Consider the following 20,203-nt stretch of genomic DNA (forward strand, 5'->3'; position numbering starts at 1 on the left):
TCCTCTAACTAAAAGGGGCCTAGCACCTGATGACACTGTCTGCTGTAACCAGACACTAATCTGGAACAGGGCCATCTACTGACAGAGTAGCTAACTGCATCTGATTAGAAAAATTCTTCAAAGAGGGGGTTGGGGCAAGAAATGAAGGGGGCCTTTCAAGTCAGCTGAAGTTGGTCTTGAAAGCTAAGTTCATAGTTAACTGTGCACAATGTTTTGACGTCCCAAGATTTAAGGCTGTGTACAGAATATTCATACACAAAAAAATAGAGGACCATTAGGCCGCCTCTCTTTACTTTGCAGAACTTTATGCATCTCGAGAATAAGAAGTGACTGAACAGAAAAATATATGTAGAACCCTCTAGTGTGCAACTAGTGTAGGTAAATTTATTTTGTTGACTCATGGTAGTTGTGAGTCTGTATTTAGGTTGGTTTACTGCAGGTCAGGCTGGATGGCTCTACAGGGCAGGTCTCTGGTACCTCCCTCTGGATATAGAAGCTTGGAGAAGCTTCTGGAAGTTAGTGGATGGAAGCTAGGAGGTCCTGATCTGCATACTTAAGGGAATTTGGCCAATCCCCAGGCAGAGGGCCTGGCAAGGAGGCTGGGTCAGCCCTTTAAATACGGTTGAGCCTGACCAGCAGGGGAGTCGGTGGAAGATGGAGTGCAGAGGCTGCTGTCATGTGGCCTGGGAGGGGGCCCTGAGGCAAAAGGGCCCTGCCTTCAGCTGCGAGCTGAGGAAAGGAAGGAGAGCAAGTATAAGAAAGGAAGCTCCATTACCTTTGGACATGGCTGGAGTGGGAAGATCTAATAAGTTGGAGGTCTGAACAGGAGTCTTGCCCAGTCCAGTGGGGAGCAGAGTGAGTACCTCAGCACACCCAGGGGCAAACAAGGGGAGAGACTGCCAGACGTAGCATTCTTTCCAGGGACAGTGTTGAGCTAAATCCTGATCTCTTGTCCTGGGGAGTTCTTCAGAGCAGCCAGGTGGGCTGGTAGTATCTGCAATTTCTTTAATGTGGACTGGGAGCTCCAGGTCTGTAAAGGATCTGGTTGCTGATCCATAGAGGCTGCGATTATTCTGGAGGGAGTTCAGTCCAGGTTCTTCATTTATGAGAAGGAAGTTTGTCCTCATCTGTTGTTCTTCAAGATAAGATGGGCATCCCATAATCCCTGAACTCCATCCAAGGTGTTTCCCCAATAAAACAACAAACACAAGCCCATGGATTGATCATTTGTGCCTGGATGCAAGTTGGAAATGCGTGTTGCCTGGCTGTGCAGGACTAGGGGGAACCAGTAACTAGAGGCTCCTGCAGGGGTAGCGCTACATATATAATCCCAGTCAATGATCCCGTCCATTGGAACATTGGTGCTGTAAAAAAAAAACCCATGAAGATGATGGATGAGGGGCTTTTCTGTACATATTTCCCTTTAAATTGTGTGGCAGGATCGTGAATGGTGGAGAATCAGCGAGAGGCCAGAGATCGGTGTCAGCAGGTAGTGCGGGGGAGGGGGGGCTGTCTGGGTGGGCTGCACATTTTCTATGCTATCTCTTGTCACATCTCACTTACTACCCAGAATTACAGGCTTAGCCTATCACAGCCTACAGACGCCCCGTGATCTTCACTGACAATTATCTCACCGTCATATCTTCTTCTTCCAATGCTGAGGGACCAAAAAAACGAAAAAGCAAAATATATCTCATATATAGCGCCACTGACACCAATGATGGGGCACTATTCCTCCCACTGACACCAATGATGGGACACTATTCCTCCCACTGACACCAATGACGGGGCACTATTCCTCCCACTGACACCAATGATGGGGCACTATTCCTCCCACTGACACCAATGACAGGGCACTATTCCTCCCACTGACACCAACAATGGAACACTATTCCTCCCACTGACACCAATGATGGGGCACTATTCCTCCCACTGATACCAATGATGGGGCACTATTCCTCCCACTGACACCAATAATGGGGCAATATTCCTCCCACTGACACCAATGATGGGACACTATTCCTCCCACTGACACCAATGATGGGGCACTATTCCTCCCACTGACACCAATGATGGGGCACTATTCCTCCCACTGACACCAATGATGGGGCACTATTCCTCCCACTGATACCAATGATGGGGCACTATTCCTCCCACTGACACCAATGATGGGGCACTATTCCTCTCACTGACACCAATGATGGGGCACTATTCCTCCCACTGACACCAATGATGGGACACTATTCCTCCCACTGACACCAATGATGGGGCACTATTCCTCCCACTGACACCAATGATGGGGCACTATTCCTCCCACTGACACCAATGATGGGGCACTATTCCTCCCACTGACACCACTGATGGGGCATTATTCCTACCACTGACACCAATGATGGGGCACTATTCCTATTACACAGTCACAGGATACTTTGTTTTTGCATACTACACGAGTTGGGTTATTCCCATAACAAATTTATATTCTCATGTGAAACTATTTCTGCAGAGTCAGACATATCTGAACAAACAAGATGTTATGACTATGAATCAAGGATAACTAAATGAGAAATAGAGAAAAAAATATACAGCATGAAAACACTATTAACCCTTCGATGCCTATTAGTGCCCATCAGTGACGCCTATCAGTGCTGTCTGTTGGTATCCATCAGTGCCACCTATTATTGCTTCCTATCAGTGCAGCCTCATCAGTGCCCATCAGTGATGCCTATCAGTGCCACCTGTCGGTACCCATCAGTGCCACATATTAGTGCTGCCTATCAGTGACGCCTATCAGTACACATCAGTGCCACTTATTAGTGCTGCCTATCAGTGCAGCCTCATCAGTGCCCATCAGTGGCGCCTATAAGTAACGCCTGTTGGTACCCATCAGTGCCACCTATTAGTGCTGCCTATCAGTGGAGTCTCATCAGTGCCCATCATTGACGCCTGTCGGTACCCATCAATGCCACCTACCAGTGCCACCTATTAGTGCCGCCTATCAGTGCAGCCTCATCAGTGCCCCTTAGCAACACCTATCAGTGCTGCCTGTCGGTACCCATCAGTGCCAATTATTAGTGTTGCCTATCAGTGCAGCCTCACCCGTGCCCATCAGTGACGCCTATCAGTGCTGCCTGTTGGTACCCATCAATGCCACCTACCAGTGCCACCTATTAGTGCTGCCTATCATTGCAGCGTTATTAGTGCCCATCAGTGATGCCTATCAGTGCCTCCTGTCGGTACCCATCAGTGCCCCCTATTAGTGCTGCCTATCATTGCAGCGTTATTAGTGCCCATCAGTGATGCCTATCAGTGCCTCCTGTCGGTACCCATCAGTGCCCCCTATTAGTGCTGCCTATTAGTGAAGCGCCTGTCGGTACCCATCAATGCCACCTACCAGTGCCACCTATTAGAGCCGCCTATCATTGCAGCTGCATCAGCGCCCCTCAGTGAAGGAGAAAAATGACCTGTTTGCATTTATAAAACAAACTATGAAAAGTTTTTTTTTTTTTTTACTTTTCGGCCTTTATTCGTTTATTTAGAAAAAAAACATAAAAAAACCCCCCAGTAGTGATTAAATACCACCAAAAGAAATCTCTATTTGTGTGAACAAAACGCTAAAAATGATCATATGGGTACAGTGTGGCATGACCGCGCAATTGTCGTTCAAAGTGCGACAGCGCTGAGAGCTGAAAATTGTCCTGGGCAGGAAGGGGGTGACAGTGCACGCCGCCCCCCCCCCCCCCCCCCCCCCCGTCGTACAGGTGTCAAACTGGCGGCCCTCCAGCTGTTGCGGAACTACAAGTCCCATGAGGCTTTGCAGTTACAAGTATGACTCCCATAGGCAGAGGCATGATGGGACTTGTAGTTCTGCAACACCTGTTTGACACCATCTATTTAAATGAACATTTTTTTTTTTTAAGCCCGGTGTTCACCTTTTTAAAACCCCACCTGGGAGGAGACCTTAGGGGGGCATCTGCCGGAGAGCGCTGTACTCGTACTAGCTGTGCCAGAGCTGCGGGTTTGCAGGGGTTAAGCCCCCCCCCCCCAAAAAAAAAAAAAAAAGGCTCTCCCTCCCCCGCTCAGGCCCTCTGGCTTCTTCTATGACAGGTTGGCTAAACCTCAAAACACTGACTTGACAGTTTAATAAGTTAGATGTCTCACTAAGTTAAACAGATGTCACCACTCACTCTGTGCTGTTAAATAGCCCGAGGGGGATAAAAGCGAGAGGAATCGCAGGAAAAGCAGCCTGTTTCTGTTGATTAAATGTCGCTGTCATAAATCAGTAAAACAATTCTGTCATTTATCAAAGGGAAGAGCGATTCTTCTCCGGCCTTTGAAGTGAGAAGGGGCTGCAATTTACAAAGCCATAAAGATCCTCGGCTTTCCCATGTGTCAGGGACTGGGACTGGCAGCTCTGGGCTATGGGGGGGGGGGGCGCCGCCATGTTGACGCACCTTTCTGCGACTGAAGTTGGGGGTAATAGCTGAGGATCCGGAGATGCAGACGGCCCAACAGGATGGCGGCCCGACGGTAGAACGGACCCGGTTCACGCCTATGCAGTTTGCTTTTGATCCATTTCTGCGGCGCGTTTTGCGTTTTTTGCACGCGCTGTTTTCCTGTGTTTTTGATGCGTTTTGCATTTTTTATGCTTTTGTTTGTTTTGTTTTTTTGTCCAGTTTGTTGTTGGGAAGATTAAAAAAACACAAATCGCAGCAAAAAAAAAACAAAAAACGCACTGCTTGCTTTTCTGCAGCTTCTCCGGTGACGGTTCACATCCGAATCGCACTGCGAACCGCTGCAGGTGTGTGTGTGTGTGGTAAGATAACCACTTGATCTTCAGAAGATTTACCCCCAATTCATGACTAGGCCCATTTTTTGTGATACAACACTCCCCCTTCACACAGTACCCAGTGGCAGGGCTGAGGCTGTCAATCACAGGCTGTGGGCTGGAGTTCCCTCCTCTGTCACCTTTTATATCTCTTGGTGTCAGAAGTGACTCATCCAGGCCATTTTTTGCAATACAGCCCCCCCCCCCCCCGTTTTTTCACACAGCACACAGGGACAGAGTTGAGGCTGTCAATCACAGGCTGTGTGCTGGAGCTCCTCCTCTTTCACCTTTTTACCTCTTGGTGTCAGGAAAACTTGTCAGAAGTGACTCATCTGGGCCATTTTGTGCGATACACTCTCCCCCCCCCCCCCTCCCCATCTTTTCACACAGCACACAGGGACAGAACTGCAGCTGTCAATCACAGGCTGTGGGCTGGAGCTCCCTCCTCTGTCACCTTTTTATCTCTTGGTGTCAGGAAAACTTGTCAGAAGTGACTCCTGCAGATAGCAGAGGAAGCAGACAGAAATCACACTCAGTGCTCTGCGCTGAGATATAGAGGGATAGGATATGCTTTGTTCAGATTTCATGTCTGAGATTTACAACCACTTTATCCACTTCTGCTGCAGATAATTCTTGACCCCCTTCATGACCAGGAATATTTTTTATTCCACGCCCCTCCCTCCCCCCTTTTCACACAGCACACAGGGACAGAACTGATGCTGTCAATCACAGGCTGTGTGCTGGAGCTCCCTCCTCTGTCACCTTTTTATATCTTGGTGTCAGGAAAACTTGTCAGAAGTGACTCATCTGGGCCATTTTGTGCGATACACCCCCCCCCCCCTCCCCATCTTTTCACACAGCACACAGGGACAGAACTGCAGCTGTCAATCACAGGCTGTGGGCTGGAGCTCCCTCCTCTGTCACCTTTTATATCTCTTGGTGTCAGAAGTGACTCATCCAGGCCATTTTTTGCAATACAGCCCCCCCCCCTGTTTTTTCACACAGCACACAGGGACAGAGTTGAGGCTGTCAATCACAGGCTGTGTGCTGGAGCTCCCTCCTCTGTCACCTTTTTACCTCTTGGTACACACTATAGAGGGATATGCTTTGTTCAGGTTTCATGTCTGAGATTTACAACCACTTTATCCACTTCTGCTGCAGATGATTCTTGACCCGCTTCATGACCAGGCCATTTTTTAAAAACAACCCCTCCCCCCCCCCTTCACACAGCACACAGGGACAGAGCTGTGGCTGTCAATCACAGGCTGTGTGCCGAAGCTCCCTCCCCTGTCACCTTTTATCTCTTGGTGTCAGGAAAACTTGTCAGAAGTGACTCATCCAGGCCATTTTTTGTGATACAAACCACACCTTTCACACAGCACACAGGGACAGAGCTGTGGCTGTCAATCACAGGCTGTGTGCCGAAGCTCCCTCCTCTGTCACCTTTTTATCTCTTGGTGTCAGGGAAACTTGTCAGAAGTGACTCATGCAGATAGCAGAAGAAGGAGGCAACAGAGAGAAATGACACTCAGTGCTCTGGATTGAGACAAGTACACACTATAGAGGGATATGCTTTGTTCATATTTTATGTCTGAGGTTTACAACCATTATATCCACTTGCCCTCCGGAAGATTTATCCCCCTTCTTGACCAGACCATTTTTTGCAAAACGACCCCCCCCCCCTTTCACACAGGGACAGAGCTGTGGCTGTCAATCACAGGCTGTGTGCTGGAGCTCCCTCTCTTGTCACCTTTTATCTCTTGGTGTCTTGGTGCCCTGGACATCTAATTTTACAGATACAACCGGCCCTTCGAGGGCAACCATAATGCTGATGCGGCCCGTGATGAATTGAGTTTGACCCCCTGCTGTAGATAATGAAGTCTTTGATTGCAGATAGTCACCGATCGATTTGTTTTACAGTCACTGTTGGGTTGAATTGGCTGCTTAGACCATAGGGCAGCCTTTTTCAACCCAGTGATCTCCACTGTGGCCTGCGGGCCGGATTTAGCACATTGCTTATCTTTATCCGGCCCTTCCCTTCTCATTGGAACACAGTTGTGGAACAGTTACATGGATTTAAAAGGATTACATCCTATCCTGGAAGTCATTTCTGGATGGGGGGGCAGTCGCTGTATACTCCAATGGGGATCCAGGAAACAAACCCGATCTGGTCTACTGGGGATTTTTTTTACCATCACTGTTGGGTTGAATTGGCTGCTTAGACCATAGGGTGGCCTTTTTCAACCTTCTTACCTTAGAGCAGTGGTTTCTCCACTGTGGCCTGTGGGCTGGATTTAGCACATTGCTTATCTTCATCCGGCCCTTCCCTTCTCATTGAGACACAGTTGTGGACCAGTTACATGGATTTAAAAAGGATTGCATCCTATCATGGAAGTTTTGTTTGGGGGACGGGTGGGGGGGACGGGGGTCACGTTATACTCCAGCAGGGATTGTTTCATATTCTATAAAACAAAGGGGTGCAGCGCCAAAATGATAGATATGTAAATTTCCAATAAAGGAATGTTCGTAAAGGAAACAGAGATGATCCCTGCACCAGATGTTGTGACTCCTGAAAGCACAACTTCACCACTGTGTCTGGAGGAAAAACCTGCTTACCACAAGAAATTGACCCTCAAATTATAGAGTGGTCAATGAGATATGTGGAAGCCCCACGAGCTCTCAACCACATCAAGACCAGATGATAAGGCTAGAAAACATTACACTCTTCTCCAGTACCAGGCAGAAGAACCCCAACAGATGATCAGGCCAACCTCAGAAGTAAAGGAACTTAGTTAGTGTAGTAGTTCTAAATCTATTTATTAAATAAAAGTCCGGATATACTCCCATGTATACAGATGAAATCGAGCATGTAGATGGGTGTACAAAGATAGCCGCGTCGTGGCGTGCTTGCGTCATGTCGTGGCGTGCTTGCGTCGTGGCGTCTAAGGGATTGGCACTTTTATCTCTGAGCTCCACTAGACACAAGTGAGATAATTTTGTCCAGCGGGCATCCAGGTAATAAACTGCATTAATCTGGTCTACCGGGGATTTTCTTTACTTCACTGTTGGGTAGAATTGGCTGCTCAGTCCATAGGGCGGCTTTTTTTACCGTAGAGAAACCCTTGAAATAATTTTCAGGCAGGGAACTCCTACTAAAAACCAGTTCATTGCAGTTGGTGGGATAAATGCCTCTTACCTTGCAGATAGCCACCGATAGACTAGAGAACATGCTGCAGCCTGCAGATTACAGGTCCTCTTTAGCTTGTGATAAGTCGGAGAATGGAAGTCCCGCAACACAAACTTTCCCTTCATCACTCATCCAATAAATAATAAAACGTCAAAGCACTGGATGCACGACTTGCACAGATCAAGTTCACACTAATACCCCTCTACATACGGGACGTTCCCCTTTGTTTGGATCTGTTTCCTGATAACGCTTGGCATGTTCCCAGCTGTCAGCATGATATGTACTGAGCTAAGGGCCCCGCTGTCTTCTGCTCTCATTGGCCTTCGTTCAAAAACCTTCAGCTTAGGAGAGCAGATGAGGGACTGATGACATGTTTATAGAATACATAAACATTTCAGAACATACTCACTGTATGTATATATTGGATGTATACATTGTGAAGTTCAGATAAATGTTTTATCAGCGGGGATTTATATGCAGTCAGGCGCAGTGCACATAACACATATAAAACGCGGCCTGCAGACATTAATCCCGCACAGCAATAACACATCTCCTCCGTCTGATATATATGATTTATATTACGCAACTCCCCGGACTTTGTAAACTTCTCATTGGAACACAGTTGTGGACCAGTTACATGGATTTAAAAGGATTACATCCTTTTCTGAAAGTTATTTGTGGGGGGGGGGTCACTTTATTCTCCAGTGGGGATCCAGGGAATAAACCCCATCTGGTCTACCAGGGATTTGTTTTACCATCACTGTTGGGTTGAATTGGCTGCTTAGACCTTAGGGCGGCCTTTTTCAACCTTCTTACCTTAGAGCAGTGATCTCCACTGTGGCCTGCAGGACAGATTTAGCACATTGCTTATCTTCATCCGGCCCTTCCCTTCTCATTGGGACACAGTTGTGGACCAGTTACATGGATTTAAAAGGATAACATCGTATTCTGGAAGTTACTTCTGGGTGTGTGTGTGTGTGGGGGGGGGGGGGGGGGTTCCAGCGGAGATCCAGGGAACAAACCTGATCTGGTCTACCAGGCATTTGTTTTACCACCACTGTTGGGTTGAATTGGCTGCTTAGACCATAGGGCAGCCCTTTTTCCACCTTCTTACCTTGCCTGCAGGCCAGATTTAGCACATCGCTTACCTTTTTCCCTTTTTCCGGACCTTTCCTTCTCATTGGAACACAGTTGTGGACCAGTTACATGGATTTAAATGGGTTACATCCTATTCTGGAAGTTACTTCTGGGTGTTTGGGTGGGGGGGTAGTCGCTTTACAACCCAGCAGGGATCCAGGGAATAAACCGATCTGGTCTACCGGGGATTTGTTTTACCATCACTGTTGGGTTGAATTGGCTGCTTAGACCATAGGAACGCCTTTTTCAATCTTCTTACCTTAGAGCAGTGGTCTCCACTGTGACCTGCAGGACAGATTTAGCACATTGCTTATCTTCATCCGGCCCTTCCCTTCTCATTGGGACACAGTTGTGGACCAGTTACATGGATTTAAAAGGATTACATCGTATTCTGGAAGTTATTTGGGGGGGGGGGGGTCACTTTTTACTCCAGCGGGGATCCAGGGGATAAACCCGATTTGGTCTACCAGGGATTTGTTTTACCATCACTGTTGGGTTGAATTGGCTGCTTAGTTCATAGGGCATCCTTTTTACCTTAGAGAAACCCTTGAAATGACTTTCAGGCTTAAGGGAACCCCTACTAAAACCAGTATATTGCAGTTGGTGGGATAAATACCTCTTACCTTGGTGGTCAGTGGGAAAATGCCCCCTTACACGTGTGGTCAGAATGCCACCCTTACTGATGGCTATAAGGATCACTGGTGTCATGCCATTGACTTTGCCAAGTGGTGCTGGCCCTAAAACTATGCAGACACTATAAAATAGAAGGTCAATTAACCATTGCTCAAGGAATCCCTTGCAACCTTTGGAGAAACCCTAAGGTTTCATAGAACACTGGTTAAGATTGGCTCTCGTAGGGTTTTGTAGTGTCTTCTTCTGGATCAACAGTTGAACAATGACTATTAATCCCGCACAGCAATAACACATCTCCTCCGTCTGATATATATGATTTATATTACGCAACTACCCGGACTTTGTAAACTTCTCATTGGAACACAGTTGTGGACCAGTTACATGGATTTAAAAGGATTACATCCTGTTCTGAAAGTTATTTGGGGGGGGGGGGGGAGTCACTTTATATTCCAGCGGGGATCCAGGGGATAAACCCGACCTGGTCTACCAGGGATTTGTTTTACCATCACTGTTGGGTTGAATTGGCTGCTTAGTTCATAGGGCAGCCTTTTTACCTTAGAGAAACCCTTGAAATGACTTTCAGGCTTAAGGGAACCCCTACTAAAACCAGTATATTGCAGTTGGTGGGATAAATACCTCTTACCTTGGTGGTCAGTGGGAAAATGCCCCCTTACACGTGTGGTCAGAATGCCACCCTTACTGGTGGCTATAAGGATCACTGAGGTCATGCCATTGACTTTGCCAAGTGGTGCTGGCCCTAAAACTATGCAGACACTATAAAATAGAAGGTAATTTAACCATTGCTCAAGGAATCCCTTGCAACCTTTGGAGAAACCCTAAGGTTTGGCTCTCGTAGGGTTTTGCAGTGTCTTCTTTTGGATCAACAGTTGAACAATGACTATTAATCCTGCACAGCAATAACACATCTCCTCCGTCTGATATATATGATTTATATTACGCAACTCCCCAGACTTTGTAAACTTCTCATTGGAACACAGTTGTGGACCGGTTACACGGATTCAAAAGGACTATATCCTATTCTGAAAGTTATTTCAGGGGGGAGTAGTTTTATACTCCAACAGGGATCCAAGGAATAAACCCGATCTGGTCTACCGGGAATTTGTTTTTCTGTCGCTGTTGGGTTGATTTGGCTGCTTAGCTTTTTTCAAACTTCTTACCTTAGAGCAGCTGTCTCCACTGTGGCCTTCGGGCCGGATTTAGCACATTGATTATCTTTATCTGGCCCTTCCACTGATATAAGGGACTAATCCTTCCAGTATTACTAATGATGAGGCACCATTCTTCACGCTGACACCAACACTGGGGCACTATTTCTCTGTAGACACCAATGATGGGACACTATTCCTCCCACTGACCCCAATGATGGGACACTATTCCTTCCACTGACACCAATGATGGGACACTATTCCTCCCACTGACACCAATGATGGGACACTATTCCTCCCACTGACCCCAATGATGGGACACTATTCCTCCCACTGACACCAATGATGGGACACTATTCCTCCCACTGACCCCAATGATGGGGCATTATCCTTCCTTCTAACACCAATGATGAGGCTTGATTCCTTCAACTGGCACCCATGATGGGGCGCTAGTCCTCCTACTGACACCAGTGATGGGACACTATTCCTCCCACTGACCCCAATGATGGGACACTATTCCTCCCACTGACCCCAACGATGGGACACTATTCCTCCCACTGACACCAATGATGGGGCACTATTCCTTCCACTGACACCAATGATGGGACACTATTCCTCCCACTGACCCCAATGATGGGGCACTATTCCTCCCACTGACACCAATGATGGGACACTATTCCTCCCACTGACCCCAATGATGGGGCACTATTCCTCCCACTGACACCAATGATGGGACACTATTCCTCCCACTGACCCCAATGATGGGGCATTATCCTTCCTTCTAACACCAATGATGGGGCTTGATTCCTTCTACTGGCACCCATGATGGGGCACTAGTCCTCCTACTAACACCAATGATGGGGCTTGATTCCTTCTACTGGCGCCAATGGTGGGACACTTGGCTGGTCTGACAATGCTGTCCCTCCATGAATACAGTACAGTGAGTATTGTCACCCTAGGACAGGAAATATATTAAAATAGAAGGCAAGTAAAAACCTAACTAAGCTTAAACCTGCTCCCACCACCATTCTAAACGTATTCTTTCTACCCTGTAAAGAAAAGATGTCTAGGCTTACCGATTCTGAGGGAGCTCCGGTCCAGGCACATGATATTTCCAGCAGCCAGCTTCAATGTAGAGTAGGGACAGCCGACAACGGCTGCAGAGCCTGCGCAATGACGTCACCCATAGACTTCCTATGGGACATCTGTTGTCAGCTGTCCCTTCTCTACACTAAAGCCAGCGCTGGGACCGGATCATGGGACCTAACCTGGACCAGAGCGTCCTCAGACTAGGTAAGTATAGGCATCTTTCCTTTTACAGGGTAGATAGGAAAGGCCTAGAATGGGGGTGGGAGTGGTGGGAGTAGATTTAATCTTACTAAGATTTTGACTTGCCTTGCAGCAGTGTTAGTTTCGTCAACTAAAACGTTTTCATCAAAATTTTCATCAGCGCCATTTTTACAGTGACGAAACGAAAAGTACACCACATTTTCCTTCCTTGACGAAAACTATGGCGAAAATCAATTCCGTTTTCGTTAACGAATGAAAATGTGAGGCAGGGACATTTACCCTCGTGAACTAACTTCCGGTTTCCACAGAGCTCCACCTGCTTTCCCTCCCAGCAAGCAAGCGACTGTGCAGCCAGCATTAGAGGCTTCCAAGTCTCACACCCTGACAAGTATGACTGCCAAAGACCAGAGCAGCACTGTGCATTACAGGCAGGCCTCCCGAGTCTCAACGAGAGTCCCACTCCCGAGTCCTGACTCACGATGACCGCCCATGTCCAGAGAAGGGAGCAGACAGAGCACCCACTGTAAGTGTGTAGTGTATATTACAATTACAGCAGGCCTGAGGACTCCCCTCAGACCAATGTCCATCCAGAGCACTGTGTGTGCATTACAGCCCTACTCTGACCACTGGCAGTGACATCCAGGGCACTGTGCATTACAGGCCATCCCTCAGACCTGAGACCACCATCCAGAACTGTGCAGAATTACAGGCCTCCTCTGACCAGTGACCACTGGCATGGCAGAATCCAGAGCACTGTGCCTTACAGGCCATTCCTCCAACCTGAGACCAGCATCCAGAGCACTGTGCAGCATTAGAGGCCTCCTCAGACCACCCTCCAGAGCACTGTGCAGAATTGGAGGCCTCCTCAGTCAACTGTCCAGAGCACTATGCAGCATTACAGGCCTCCTCAGACCACCGTCCAGAGCATTGTGCAGCATTACAGGCCTCCTCAGACTGTCCAGAGCACTGTGCAGCATTACAGACCTCCTCTGACCACTGTCCAGAGCACTATGCAGCATTACAGGCCTCCTCAGAAGGTCAAGAGCGCTGTGCAGTATTACAGGCTTCCTCAGACCACCATCAATAGCACTATGAAGCATTACAGGCCTCCTCAGACCACCATCCAGAGCACTGTGCAACATTACAGGCCTCCTCATACAACCATCCAGAGCACTGTGCAGCATTACAGGCCTCCTCTGACCACTGTCCAGAGCACTATGAAGCATCACAGGCCTCCTCAGACCACCGCCCAGAGCACTGTGCAGCGTTACAGGCCTCCTCAGACCATCCAGAGGACTGTGCAGCATTACAGGCCTCTTCAGACCAATGTCTAGAGCACAATGCAGCATTACAGGCCTCCTCAGACCATCCAGAGCACTGTGCAGCATTACAGGCCTCCTCAGACCACCATCCAGAGCACTGTGCAGCATTACAGGCCTCCTCAGGCAACCATCGAGAGCACTGTGCAGCATTAAAGGCCTCCTCAGACCATCCAGAGTGGCTAAATCTGTATCTGTGAGTTTTTTCAAACCTTAATACCATAAATAATAACATGATACTCTATTTTTTTACTCCAGGAGTATAAAATGAGTTTGGAAATTCTATAGAAATGCCTAAATAATGCATCTCAATTTCACTAAACACTTTTGATTTTAGTTGATTTTATTTGACTAAAATGTACTGGAGGTTTTAGTCGACTAAAATATGATGACTAAAATGGGACTAAAACTGAAATGGCATTTTAGTCAAAGACTATGATTAAAACTAAAACAACTGCAGATGACTAAAATGGGAACTAAAAAAAAAAAGGTAAATTTAGTCAAAAGACTATACAGTAACAAAACTAAATCAAAATTTGATGCCAAAATTAACACTGCCTTCCACCTTAATACCAGTTCCTGTCCCAGGGTGACAACGCTCACTGTACTGTATTCATGGAGGGGCAGCGTTGTCACTTTAATGGCCGGATTACCAATCCTGAAAGCAAAGAAAACAAATGCAGCCACCACCTAAGGACTGGTAAGCTGCAATATATGGGATGTTTGTTCTTGGATTTAGATGGCCTGTAAATATAATAAATCTGTCCCGAGATTGACTACGTTGTCAGTCTATAAATATGTAGCGTGTATATTTACTTTAGATGAGAGAAGATTGATGAGTGTGAAGAGGATGCTCCGGTCTGGCATGCACTGGCATGCTGAACTCTCTGCCAGACACAAACAATGACACACCATAGTTACCGACATACCGGTGTGATCCATACAGACGCCCTGCACAGATCACATTACCCTCTCCTGGGACAGACAATGAAGGTTATATAACCCGCAGACTAACAATGGTGGCAAATGGCCACGCTGTATAATCAATAGAAGTAGGGAACATTGTTCTACTTCTGGATAAAACCGGAAACCAACCCAAGCTTCCATTTTGTTTTTGGTCTCTGATGTTCACAGCCATGCTTTGCCATTACTGACTATTGGCGCTTTTCCACTGCATGGAACCGAACGGTTCGGCTCGCTTTTGTGCTTTTCCACTGCTGGTACCGCATGATACAGTGTAGGAACGGTTCGGTACGGTACGGCGGCGCTTTTCCACTGCATGGAACCGAACGGTACGACTCTCAAAAACAGTACCACCTTGATTGTGGTTCCAACAGGTACCATACCTGGTACCATATCCCACAATCCTTTGCATGCAGTCACTACTAGCCACTGATTGGTCAGAGAATCCCACCCACCCCGTTGTTATCCCACCCACTTAACTTTAGTACTACTTTAGTGGAAAAGCAAACCATACCGTACCGAACCGTTCCAACACCGTACCGTGCGGTACCATGCAGTGGAAAAGCAAACCGGGCCAAGCAGGGCCGAGTAGAGCCGAGCCGGTACTTGCAGTGGAAAAGTGCCATATGTAACCTTTACATAACCTACCCTGCACACCCTCTCAGTGTCAGCAATGACAGTTAGTACAGCCGGTATGGAGGAACAAGCAAGTCATGCGTCTTCACAAAGCTTTACTGAAAGACGACACGTACACATCCCTCAAACGTGTCTCCATTTTTACATAGTTACATAGTAGGTGAGGTTGAAGACAATAGTACATCCAGTTCAACCTGTGTAGGTGTGTGTGGCTTTAATCATCTCTCATACCCCTGAATGTTCTGATTCTTGAGATGTAAGTCTAAGAGTCTTCTGAAAGCCACCATACTTCCCGCAGAAACCACCTCTTGTGGTAGAGAATTCCACAATCTTGTAGCCCTAACAGTAAAGAACCCCCCACGTTGCCTGAGGTTAAAATGCTTCTCCTCTAATCGCATTGTATGCCCCCGAGTCCTCATGCATTCCCTTCGACTGAATAGCTTTTTTTCTATGCTGAGATCACCATTGAGATATTTATAAATTGCTATCATGTCCCCCCTCAGGCGTCTCTTCTCCAGGGAGAATAAATCAAGGGATTGCAGACACTCTTCATAATTAAGGTCCTCCATCCCCTAATTAGTTCAGTTGCCCTTCTCTGGACTCTCTCCAGCTCCAACACATCCCTCCTGAGGACCGGCGACCAGAACTGGACAGAATACTCCAGATGCGGTTGGACCAGAGTTTTTTTGATCCTGGAATGGTGGTGAAATGCTCAATAATGGTCTTTCTACACATGATCAGATGTGTATGAGGTGTGGTTACTGTGACCTGAGTTTAGGAAAGGTTGGGGGAAATGAATGACACATCGAACAGTACCCATGAACATACCCAAATCCATTGCACCGCTCCAAGCCTACACTTCTTAATGTCCATGGATCCTCCAGTTGCCGGATCCTGTAGCCCGCCTCTGCTCGTTTCTGAATTTTTATTCTGTTAATGATAGAGTGGCTTAACACATAAAGTCTCCATTGAAAAACCACAGTCCCGAAACAGGTTACACCTCAGTGGTGGACCTACTCTATCCTTGTGAGCAAGCCCACTGGGGTGAAACCAATTAGTGGGAGTGTTTTTTTTTTTTTTTCAAGTGTACGCAGATACTCTATCATTAACAGAATACAGTATCAAAAACAAGCTAACTTTGGAATGCAAATCTTCATCTTCTTGCATGATCACTCACTATGGGAGAGATTTACCAAAACTGGAGCACTCAGAATGTGGTGCAGTTGTGCATGATAGCCAATCACTTTAACCATAAAACCTGGAAGCTGATTGGTTACCATGCACAGCTGCACTAGATTTTGCACTCTCCAGTTTTAGTAAATCAACCCCCTATGTGTCGCGTTCCTGGTTGGGTACTGAATTGAGGTTCCCTTGTGGCTCTGGTATAAACATGCCTAGGTATGGAGACAGGTGTGCAAGGCACCAAGTATAATAGGTGCCGAGGGTCCGGGTGCTTGATAGTTGCCCATAGAGTTGGTTCACAAGGACGGTAAACTCGCAGCTGACGGGAGTCTCAGGAACACCCACAGAAAGAACTGTAGCTGGCAACTTGTGCACTTGTGATTCAATGATGCAAGGTAGGACCCAGAAGGCAGATCTGGAAGGAAGGAAAGCCAAGACATTGTGCAGGTAAGTTAAAGGGAGGTTGTCTTGAAGCCAAGCCAAGTTCAAACACAGGCAAGCCAAGGACATACACAGGTAAGCAACTGGAAGAGGAGAAGTGGTAAAAACCAAGCTGGGTCATACACAGGTAAGCAACTGAAAAAGGAAATGTGGTCAAAAACGAAGTCTGGGTCATACACGGGTAAGCAACTGGAAGAGGAGATGTGGTCAAAGCCAAGCTGGGGTCATAAACAGATAAGAAACTGGAAGAGGAGACATGATAAAAAAAAAACAAGCCAAGGTCATACACAGGTAAGCAACTGGAAGAGGAGACGTGGTCAAAAACTAAGCTGGGGGTCATAAACAGTTAAACAACTGGAAGAGGGGACATGGCCAAAAGCCAGGCTGGGGTCATACACAGGTAAGCAGCTGGAAGAGAAGATGTTTAAAAGCCAGGCTGGGGTCATACACAGGTAAGCAACTGGAAGAGGAGACATGGTCAAAAGCCAAGCTGGAGACATGCACAGGTAGGGAACTGGAAGAGGAGACGTGGTCAAAAGCCAGGCTGGAGTCATACACAGGTTAGCAACTGGAAGAGGAGACATGGTCAAAAGCCAAGCTAGGGTCATAAACAGGTAAACTGGAAGAGGAGACATGGTCAAAAGCCAAGCCGGGATGGGATCACACACAGGTAAGCAACTGGAAGATAAGACGTGATCAAAAACCATGCTGGGGTCATACAAAGGTAAGCAACTGGAAGAGGAGACATGGTCAAAAGTCAGGCTGGGGTCATACACAGGTAAGCAACTGGAAGAGTAGACGTGATCAAAAACCATGCTGAGGTCATACACAGGTAAGCAACTGGAAGAGGAGACATAGTCAAAAGGCAGCCTGGGGTCATACACAGGTAAGCAACTGGAAGAGGAGACGGGGTCAAAGGTCAGGCTGGGGTCAGACACGGGTAAGCAACTGGAAGAAAAGACGTGGTCAAAAGACAAGCTGGAGTTATACACAAGTAAGCAACTGGAAGAGGAGACATGGTCAAAAGCCAAGACGGATCATACACAGGTAAGCAGCTGGAAGAGGAGACATGGTCAAAAGCCAAGCTGGGATCATACACATGTAAGCAGCTAGAAGAGAAGATGTTTAAAAGCGAGGCTGGGGTCAAACACAGGTAAGCAACTGGAAGAGGAGACATGGTCAAAAGCCAAGCCGGAGTCATGCACAGGTAGGTAACTGGAAGAGGAGACATGGTCAAAAGCCAGGCTGGAGTCATACACAGGTAAGCAACTGTAAGAGAAAACATGGTCAAAAGCCAAGCCGGGATCATACACAGGTAAGCAACTGGAAGAGGAGACATGGTCAACAACCATGCTGAGGTCATACACAGGTAAGCAACTGGAAGAGGAGACATGGTCAAAAGGCAGCCTGGGGTCATACACAGGTAAGCTACTGGAAGAAGAGACATGGTCAAAAGACAAGCCAGGGTCATACACAGGTAAGCAGCTGCAAGAGGAGACATGGTCAAAAGCCAAGCTGGAGTCATACACAGGTAAGCAACTGGAAGAGGAGACATGGTCAAAAGCCAGGCTGGAGTCATACACAGGTAAGCAATTGAAGGAGGAGACATGGTCAATAGCCAGGCTGAGGTCATACACAGGTAAGCAACTGAAAGAGGAAACATGGTCAAAAGCCAGGCTGGGATCACACACAGGTAAGCAACTGGAAGAGTAGACGTGATCAAAAACCATGCTGGGGTCATACAAAGGTAAGCAACTGGAAGAGGAGACATAGTCAAAAGTCAGGCTGGGGTCAGACACGGGTAAGCAACTGGAAGAAAATACATGGTCAAAAGACAAGCTGGAGTCATACACAAGTAAGCAACTGGAAGAGGAGACATGGTCAAAAGCCAAGCCGGGATCATACATAGGTAAGCAGCTGGAAGAGGAGACATGGTCAAAAGCCAAGCTGGGGTCATACACAGGTAAGCAGCTGGAAGAGAAGATGTTTCAAAGCGAGGCTGGGGTCATACACAGGTAAGCAACTGGAAGAGGAGACATGGTCAAAAGCCAAGCCGGAGTCATGCACAGGTAGGTAACTGGAAGAGGAGACATGGTCAAAAGCCAGGCTGGAGTCATACACAGGTAAGCAACTGGAAGAGGAGACATGGTCAAAAGCCAAGCTGGGGTCATAAACAGGTAAACAACTGGAAGAGGAAACATGGTCAAAAGCCAAGCCGGGATCATACACAGGTAAGCAACTGGAAGAGGAGACATGGTCAAAAACCATGCTGAGGTCATACACAGGTAAGCAACTGGAAGAGGAGACATGGTCAAAAGGCAGCCTGGGGTCATACACAGGTAAGCAACTGGAAGAGGAGACGGAGTCAAAAGCCCGGCTGGGGTCAGACACAGGTAAGCAACTGGAAGAGGAGACGTGGTCAAAAGCCAAGCTGGGGTCATACACAATTAGGCAAGTGGAAGAGGAGACGTGGTCAAAAGCCAAGCTGGAGCCATACACAGGTAAGCAACTGGAAGAGGAGACATGGTCAAAAGTCAAGCCGGAGTCATGCACAGGTAGGTAACTGGAAGAGGAGACATGGTCAAAAGCCAGGCTGGAGTCATACACAGGTAAGCAACTGGAAGAGGAGACATGGTCAAAAGCCAAGCTGGGGTCATAAACAGGTAAACAACTGGAAGAGGAAACATGGTCAAAAGCCAAGCCGGGATCATACACAGGTAAGCAACTGGAAGAGGAGACATGGTCAAAAACCATGCTGAGGTCATACACAGGTAAGCAACTGGAAGAGGAGACATGGTCAAAAGGCAGCCTGGGGTCATACACAGGTAAGCAACTGGAAGAGGAGACGGAGTCAAAAGCCCGGCTGGGGTCAGACACAGGTAAGCAACTGGAAGAGGAGACGTGGTCAAAAGCCAAGCTGGGGTCATACACAATTAGGCAAGTGGAAGAGGAGACGTGGTCAAAAGCCAAGCTGGAGCCATACACAGGTAAGCAACTGGAAGAGGAGACATGGTCAAAAGCCAAGCCGGAGTCATGCACAGGTAGGTAACTGGAAGAGGAGACATGGTCAAAAGCCAGGCTGGAGTCATACACAGGTAAGCAACTGGAAGAGGAGACATGGTCAAAAGCCAGGCTTGAGTCATACACAGGTAAGCAATTGAAGGAGGAGACATGGTCAAAAGCCAAGCTGGGGTCATACAAAGGTAAGCAAATGGAAGAAGAGACATGGTCAAAAGATAAGCCAGGGTCATCATACACAGGTAAGCAACTGGAAGAGGAGACATGGTCAAAAGCCAAGTTGGAGTTATGCACAGGTAAACAACTGGAAAAGGGGACATGGTCAAAAGCCAGGCAGGGGTCATACACAGGTAGCAACTGGAAGAGGAGACATGGTCAAAAGACAAGCCAGGGTCATACACAGGTA

The sequence above is a fragment of the Pelophylax lessonae genome, assembly GCF_965119305.1.
Source record: "Pelophylax lessonae genome assembly, chromosome: 4".
NCBI classification, from domain to species: Eukaryota; Metazoa; Chordata; class Amphibia; order Anura; family Ranidae; genus Pelophylax; species Pelophylax lessonae.